The sequence below is a fragment of the Gracilinanus agilis genome, chromosome 3 (genome assembly GCF_016433145.1).
Source record: "Gracilinanus agilis isolate LMUSP501 chromosome 3, AgileGrace, whole genome shotgun sequence".
Lineage (NCBI taxonomy): Eukaryota > Metazoa > Chordata > Mammalia > Didelphimorphia > Didelphidae > Gracilinanus > Gracilinanus agilis.
This window is the reverse complement of record NC_058132.1, coordinates 519,290,879-519,299,051: the sequence shown is the minus strand read 5'-3', so window position 1 is coordinate 519,299,051 and position 8,173 is coordinate 519,290,879.

Here is an 8,173-nt window from a genome sequence, read left to right as displayed (position 1 = left end):
TTTACCTCAGAATTCACATTAAAGAAAAAATCAGGTTTGGCATAGGAAATCATATTTAACTAAAAGCATTTTTTAAAAAAAATATATTAACAAATTAACTGGGAACACATCTCTTCATCTGACAATCTTATGTACTTAATGTGAATGGATATACAAATCATATTATCATCACTTTCCATACCTTTATCAAATATCATAGCAACAGCTGCCCTGGTAACTAAGAGTATGCCTCAGGCTAAAGGGGACATCTGTTTGCTGACAATTTCAGATCAGATGACAAATGGTAAACAGAGATGTCAGTATTTGGCAAGGTCAGAAGCCTTACCTATTTGTTAGGTTCAGTTGTAGACATAGAGGTTTTCTCCTTTTGATGGACAGACAAGAAAATGGCCAACATCAAAGCAACTAATGGTTATACTAATTCTGATTCAATTAAAATTAAGTGTGGTTAGAAAAAGGAAAGCTATTATATCATTCTGATGGACAGGTGTTTTTTGATACATTTGGTTTCTGTTAACCTCCAGACTACTATCAACAATTACAATAATGGCAGGCTTTTATTTTTTTAGTTCATAGTATTCATCGAAATCACTACATATTTAATTCTATTGTAAAAAGGAGTTTTCTAATTCTAAAAGCAGAATTTAATATATTCATCTAAAATTTTTAATTCTAAATTTAGAACTTTAAGATAAGATTAAGCAGGGTTATGCATGTATTATCACAAAAACATCTTCATATTATTTATTTTTAAGTGAATAATCTTATAAAACGAAAACCCCAAAACATATATCCAAATAAAAAAGAGATAAATCATGTTTTAATCTACATTCCTACTTCAACAGTCCTTTCACTAGAGACAGAGAATTCTTTTTCATAAGTCCCTCAGAATTGTCATGGATCATAGAAGTGCTGTTAATAGCAAAATCTATCATGTTTGATAGTACCACAATATTGTAGTTACTCTGTATAATGTTCTCTTGATTCTGCTTTTTTCATTCTGCATCAGTTCATGTAGGCCAGAAAATAATTTTGTGTAACTCTATCATTTTATGAATGAAGATACTGAAATCCCAATAGATTAAAGAAACATTTTCAAGCCATGAAGGTATTTAAGAGCAGAATTAAGAAGCAACACTTTATGTAGAGGACAATATAGACAGTAGATACTTTTGAAAAAATATTATATTTTCCCAGTTACATGTAAAAACATCTTTAAAATTCATTTTTTATTTTGAGTTTGAAATTCTGTCCTTCCCTCAGTTCCTCCCAACCCTTCCTCCATCCCTGAAAAGATAAACAATCTGATATATATTTTTCATGTGCAATCATGTAAAAATTTTAAAATTTTAGTCATTTTGTGGAAGGGATATAAAATGACAACAACAAAAAAGAACAGAAATTATGGTCTTCATTCAGACAGCATCAGTTCTTTCTATAATAGCAAATGGCATTTTTCATCATGATTCTCTGGGTTTATCTTGAATCACTGCATTGCTTAGAATAACTAGGTCGTACCCAGTTGTTCATCCAAAATATAGTTGTTATTGTGTACATTGTTTTTCTCATATTGCTCCTTTACTTTGCATCAGTTTGTGTAAGTCTTTCCAAGTTTTTCTGAAATCACCCTGCTAATCACATCTTATATTACAATAGTATTCCATTATAATCATATACAACAGCATGTTCAACCTTTTCTCATTTAATAGATATCCCCTCTTAGCTACCACAAAAAGAGCTGCTATTAATATTTTTGTACAAGTAGGTCCTTTCCTGCTTTTTGAAATCTTTTAGGATACAGGTATAGTAGTACTATTGTTGGATCAAAATACATACACATTCTTAGAGTACTATGGGAATAGTTCTGAATCGTTTCCCCAAATGATTAGATTATATCATAACTCCAGCAACAGTGCCTCAGTGTCACAATTTTCCCATATACTATACAACATATATCATTTTTTTCCTGTCATGTTAGCCAATCTCATAGGTGTGAGGTAGCACCTCAGAGTAGTTTTAATTTGCAATTTTCTAGTCAAAAGTCATTTAATTTTTTTTCAAATTGCTATAAATAGTTTTGAGTTCTTAATCTGAAGTCTGGATGTTCATATATCTCCATGATTTATCAATCACAGGAAGATTCGTATTTTTATAAAATTTTACTTGATTCTTTATGTATTTGAGAAATGAGATTTTCATCAAAGATACTACGGTATTTCTGCCCCCATTTTTCTTCTTTCAAGAAAGAAATTTTGGTTGCATTGGTTTTATTTGTATAAGAATGTTAAACATTTTATTTATCTTTATCTTTGATATATATATTTATTATATAAATTTACATTTCATTTAATAAGAAATTTTAAATATACCCATTCTATAAATATTTAATATTTATTTATATTTGATATAATCATAATTATCCATTTTACATTCTATAATGCTCTCTATTTCTCATTTGGTCATCAGTTCTTCCATTATTCACAGATATGACAGGTAAACTATTCCATGTTACTCTAATTTGTTTAGAGTATTATCCTTTATATTTAAATCATGTATCCTTGTTCATGTTATCTTGGTATGTCATGTGAGTGAGACATTAATCTATCATCAGTCTATGTCATACTATTTTCCATTTTTCCCAATAGTTTTTGTCAAATCTTGATTTCTTGTTCCTGAAACTTGGATCTTTTGACTTAATCAAACAGTAAATAACTATGGTCATTTATTACTAGGTATTTTATACTGAATCTATTCTACTAATCCACCACTCTATTTCTTAGCCAAAATCAGATTATTTTAATGATTTATCACTTTATAATTCAGTTGGAGAACTGGTACTTCTAGGCTACCTTCATTCTCATTTTTTTTCCATTTCTTCCTTTGATATCATTGACCTTTTATTCTTCCAGATGAATGTTATTATTTTTTCTAGTTTTATGAAATATTTTGGGCAGATTAATTGATATGACACTGAATAAGTGGGTTAGTTAATGCTGAATTGTTTTTTTATTATGTTGACTTGGGCTACCTAGAAAAAATTAATGTTTTCCCATTGTTTAGATATAAATACGTGTGTGAAAAGTGTTTTGTAATTTTGCTCATGTAGTTCTTGTTTTTGTCATGGTAGGTAGACACCAAAGTATTATATATTCAGTGCATTTAATTTAAATGGAATATATTTTTCTATCTTTTGCTACCGGTTTTTGTTGGTAATACTTAGAAATGCTGATGATTTATCTAGATTTATTTTATATCCTACAACTCTGCAAAATTTCTCAATTATTTCAACTAATTTGTATTTGATTCACTAAAATTCTCTAAGTATATCATCATATTATCTGCAATGAATGCCTGTTTTGTTTCTTCGTACTATATTCTAATTATTTCAAATATTTCCTTCTCTTATTTCTATAGAAAATATTTTAATACAATATTTAATAGTAGTGGTGATAACAAATGTCCTCATTTTACTCCTGATTTTATTGGGCTGGTTTTAGCTTTTACCCATTATGGATAATGCTTGCTGATGATTTTACATAGATAATTTATTATTTTAAGAAAAAAACTTCACTCATTTCTCTGCTCTGTAGTATTTTTTTTTTCAAGAAAGAATGTCATGTTTTGTCAAAATGCTTTTTCTGCATCTATTGAAATAATTGTATCTTTCTTGGTTAGGTTATTGACATGGTCAATTATGGTCATATTTTTCCTAATAATGAAGCTGCCCAGTATTAATGGTACAAATCCCACTTGCTCATAGTGAATGATGCTTCTGGTATATTGCTGTAATTTCTTTGCTGGTATTTTATTTAAAAATTTGCTTTGCTATTCTTTAGGAAAATTGTTTTATAGTTATTTTTCTCTATTTTTGCTCTTCTTGGCTTAAGTATCAGCACCACATTTGTGTCAAAAAAGGAATCAGGTAAGACTCCTTTGTTTATTTCTTCCAAGCATTGAAATTGTGATTATTTTTTAAGGTTTTGTAGAATTCACTTGTGATCACATCTGGCCCTGGGATATTTTTCTTGAGGAATTCATTGATAGCATGTTTAATTTAATTTAATTTAATTTTCTATGATGGAGTTAAGTACTCTTCTGTTTGTCTGGGCAGTTTATATTTTTATGAATATTCATTTATTTCATTTAGAGTATCAAATTTATGGCATCTTACTGGATAAATTCACTCCTAATAATTGCTTTAATATTTTTTCATTGGTAATTAATTTACCCTTTTCATTTTTGAAAATATTAATTTGATTTTCTTCTCTTTTTTATATTAAAATGATTGATGCATTTCCTATTTTATTGTTTTTCCCTCATAAAACCAGCTTTCAGTTTTATTTATTAGTTCAATGGTTTTCTCAATTTCAATTTTCTCAGTCTTACCTATTTCTTTAAATATCAATTTATTATCTGAAGGATTATATTCATTTTCAGAGATTAGGGAATTCTTGATTGTAATCCAATCTTTTTTTTTCTTTTTGCCTTTCTGATGATCATATTTTAAGCCTTCCAATCCTCCATTGTAGAAGCTGCTAAATCTTGTTTAATCCTCAGTTTAGGTCCTCAATATCTGAAGTGCTACTTTCTGAGTATAATATTTTCTCTTTACTTTGTGAACTCTGGAATTTAGCTATACCATTACTCAAAATTTTCATTTTTAGATCCCTTTGTAGAATTGATCAGTTGTTTCTTTCAGTGATCATTTTACCCTCAGGTTCTAGGATATCAGAGAAGTTTTTCTTGAAAATTTCTTAAATAATATGTAGAGGATTATTTATCTTTTATTGTAAATTTTAGTTAGTCCAATAGCTCTTAAATTATTTTCCCTTGATCTTTTTTCAAGTCAGTTGATTTTCCAGTGAAAAAGTTTACATTTTCTTCTATTTTTTCCCATTATTCTGATTTTGTTTTATTGTTTCTTCATGTCTCATAGAGAAATTAGCTTCTCCCTATCCAATTGTAATTTTTAAGATTTTGTTTTCTTTGATGAGTTTCTAGACCTCCTTTTCCATTTGGCCAGTTCTTCTATTTAAGTTGTTTTCATTAGTTAATTTTTCTATATATTTTACCATTCTTTTGTGATTCCTTTTCCAAACAGTTGATTTATTTTGTGATTTTCTTCCATTACTCTCATCATTTCCCCAATTTTTCTTCTCTTTGATTTTATTTTTAACTTAAGAAATATCTTCCAGGAGTCTTTTTGGGGACTGACACCAATTCACATTATTTCTTTTAGGCTTCATATTAAACAGTTTTTTCATCTAGTTTTTTGTCTTAATTTTTCCTGTCACCTTCTAGTTTAGACTTTCATTTTTGTTCATTTTTTCCAGTTTATTATATGTAAATATATGTGTTTGTGTATGAATATATATATGTATGTATATATAATTCTTAATATATGTATATTTAATATAGGTGCATACATACATACATACACATATATGCATATAGTTGGGTATATATATACTTATGTAGATACATATATATTCTCTACATATTAAAGTTGGACTTTGTTTCCCGTTTGGAGAAGAGAATTCACCAAGCTTCATTTTCTGTGGCTAATTGCTTTTGACTTGCATGGGCCCCAGTGGGAAACAGACAGCTTGCATATTCAAGGGTAGGTGGGAGGTGGGGAAAGGAACTGATGTTGGCTTGCACTTTGAGGGCCATCTCCTCAGGCTTACCCTAGGTTTGGAATCTTCCTTGACTTACATAGTGAGAATCCTTGTTTATTGATTACAATTGTGGGGTGGGGCCCTGATAGATGTTTAGGTCTCATTGAGGTCTCACTATTCGTTTTTTATAGTAACAGAACCTCATTGCCAATCTTTCCTGTGGATGAGACCTTCTGCTGATCTCCATTGGGTGAGATCTTGCTCGTATGGAGGCAGAGTTATGCCTTGCACTCACTGTGATTCAGCCTACCTTTATTTAGACTCACTGCTCCAGAATTTATTCCATTCCCACCACAGGGATACACACTTTTTTCCTTCTGATTCTCCAAGCAGTATTGAGCAAAAGAAAAAAAAAACTGCTATATTATTACAAAACTCAATTAGACATTTTGCTTTAAAGTAGTTTGAAGCAAAATTTGGAAGAAATTAGGTAATTTCCTTCCTCAGTCATCTAGGTAGCAGAAGTCAGAGACAGGAAATTCTAAATAAGTATTTGCTAAGTATGAGCAGTATTCTTTGTTTTAACACTTCAAAGAGGATTTTTTTTAAAATTAGAGTTACTATTGCATGCACTTATACAAGGACCAATGCTTCTAACATGATTTAAAATAGCCAAAAGAGTTTATTAACTAGTGTGTAAATAGAATTAGCTCGATCCCATTAATAGTCAAAAATCTACTCAACCCAGGCATGCTAATGAACTCACTCTCACCTCCCTTAGTGGGGAGGGGAGACGAGTTACCCACACGTGACAATAAGTAACAAATCAAGAATAAGGGACTGCCCTTTGGGCAGTCCAAATCAATGTAGAAACTGCCATTTGTCCATTTGAATTAGAGGCGGACCACAGGAAGTGATGAAAGACACTATCTCTTTAAGTAAGTGAGTGAACTTCCTGTGGGGGAGTTGCCATCTTGAACTGGAAGAAGAAGCGTCTCCTGAGACCACAGACAGCTTACACTCAATATTGTCACGTGGGTAAGTTAGGCTGACTTCCTTGGCCTAACTGGGCCAATTCTAAACTCTGCCTATCTGGCTGTTGGGCCTTGTGGCTTACAGCTTCATTTATTTAGCCTTTTAACCTTCTCCCTCCGTCCAGGCCTTTGGCCTGGACTAGCCTCTCCTTTTCTCTTTATTCCTACTTTTACCTACCGATTGTAAATAAACTCTGCAACCCGATGCTAACTTGGGTGTGATTTAATTACGGAATCAACCTTAAATTGTTGATTCCTGGCGGCCACATATTTTTAATATATATCTATAAATACCTAAATTTTCCCTCTTACACTAGCAGATAGGCCATGGGACCAAGTTCATGAAATTAACATATAGAAAGTACAGAATTATAATGATAGCTTATATTAACAGTTATGAAAGTCACTGTAATAAAGAGTTCATTTGCTACTCAAATGAATTTTTCTTAATTAATTAAAGGGGTCAGAGTGAGCAGGATACTGGAAGTAGAGTCAAGAAAATATGGGATCAAATCTCACTTCAAAAAATACTAGTCACTGGAAATATCACTTAACTTTCCTCTGCCTGAGGTTTTCCATCTGAAAAAAAAAATAAAAGTAAGTTGGTCTATAAGGCTTTTAAAGTGTCTTTCTGCTTTCAATTTATAATCCTATCAAGGTATGGTTATCTGGTATCAGAATTAGAAAATTCTGAATTAAAACCCCACCTTTGACACATACCAGCAGTGTGATCCTGTATAAATCATTTAATTTCTCAGTGTCCTAAATAACCCTTCATTAGTTTCTATAAGTTTGTAACTTTCAGAAATATTTCTGAACTCAGTTATAAAGATTCTCCTTTTCTGAGAGCTCTCTATACCAATGAAATCATACATTAATTTCTAATCCTTATCCTGTACATTATAATATGGATTTAAAGGACTTTCCTACTGCTGTCTCAAGGTGCCAACATTACCATTTACCGCTCTGTTAACCTTGTGACCATCCTTCTTGTGATAAACATTGCTGAATTTTAGAAGCCTGGCCCTGGAACAATCACACAATTCTTTACTAGTTCTTGACTTGAAGCTTTTCCAAATGGGTAGAAATTGCCAAAGCTTATATTATATTGGCATAAATTTTAACAACCCAGGGTCAAATTTATGTCATAATGAGGCATCATGGTAGGAATGTTGTAGAATCTGAAATCTAAGTTTCCTAAATGAGCATAACTTCTAAATTGCAATGAAATTTTAATTCAGACTTTCATTTTTCTATAATTTTCTTTTATGGAATAGATAATAAATAGCTTGAATAAGAAGGGAATTTCATTTGCTATCCACATTTTCTTTATCAAAATGTTAATATTTAGTTTTAAGAGAGGACTTGGGTTTAATGTATATATGCACACACACACACACACACACATATATTTTTGGATGAAATCATCTTGAAGAATATTGAAAGCTATTACTTATCAAATTGTGTCTCATATCATGGCAGAGATGGATACCATATCCTGGGAATGCTCTTGATATTCAA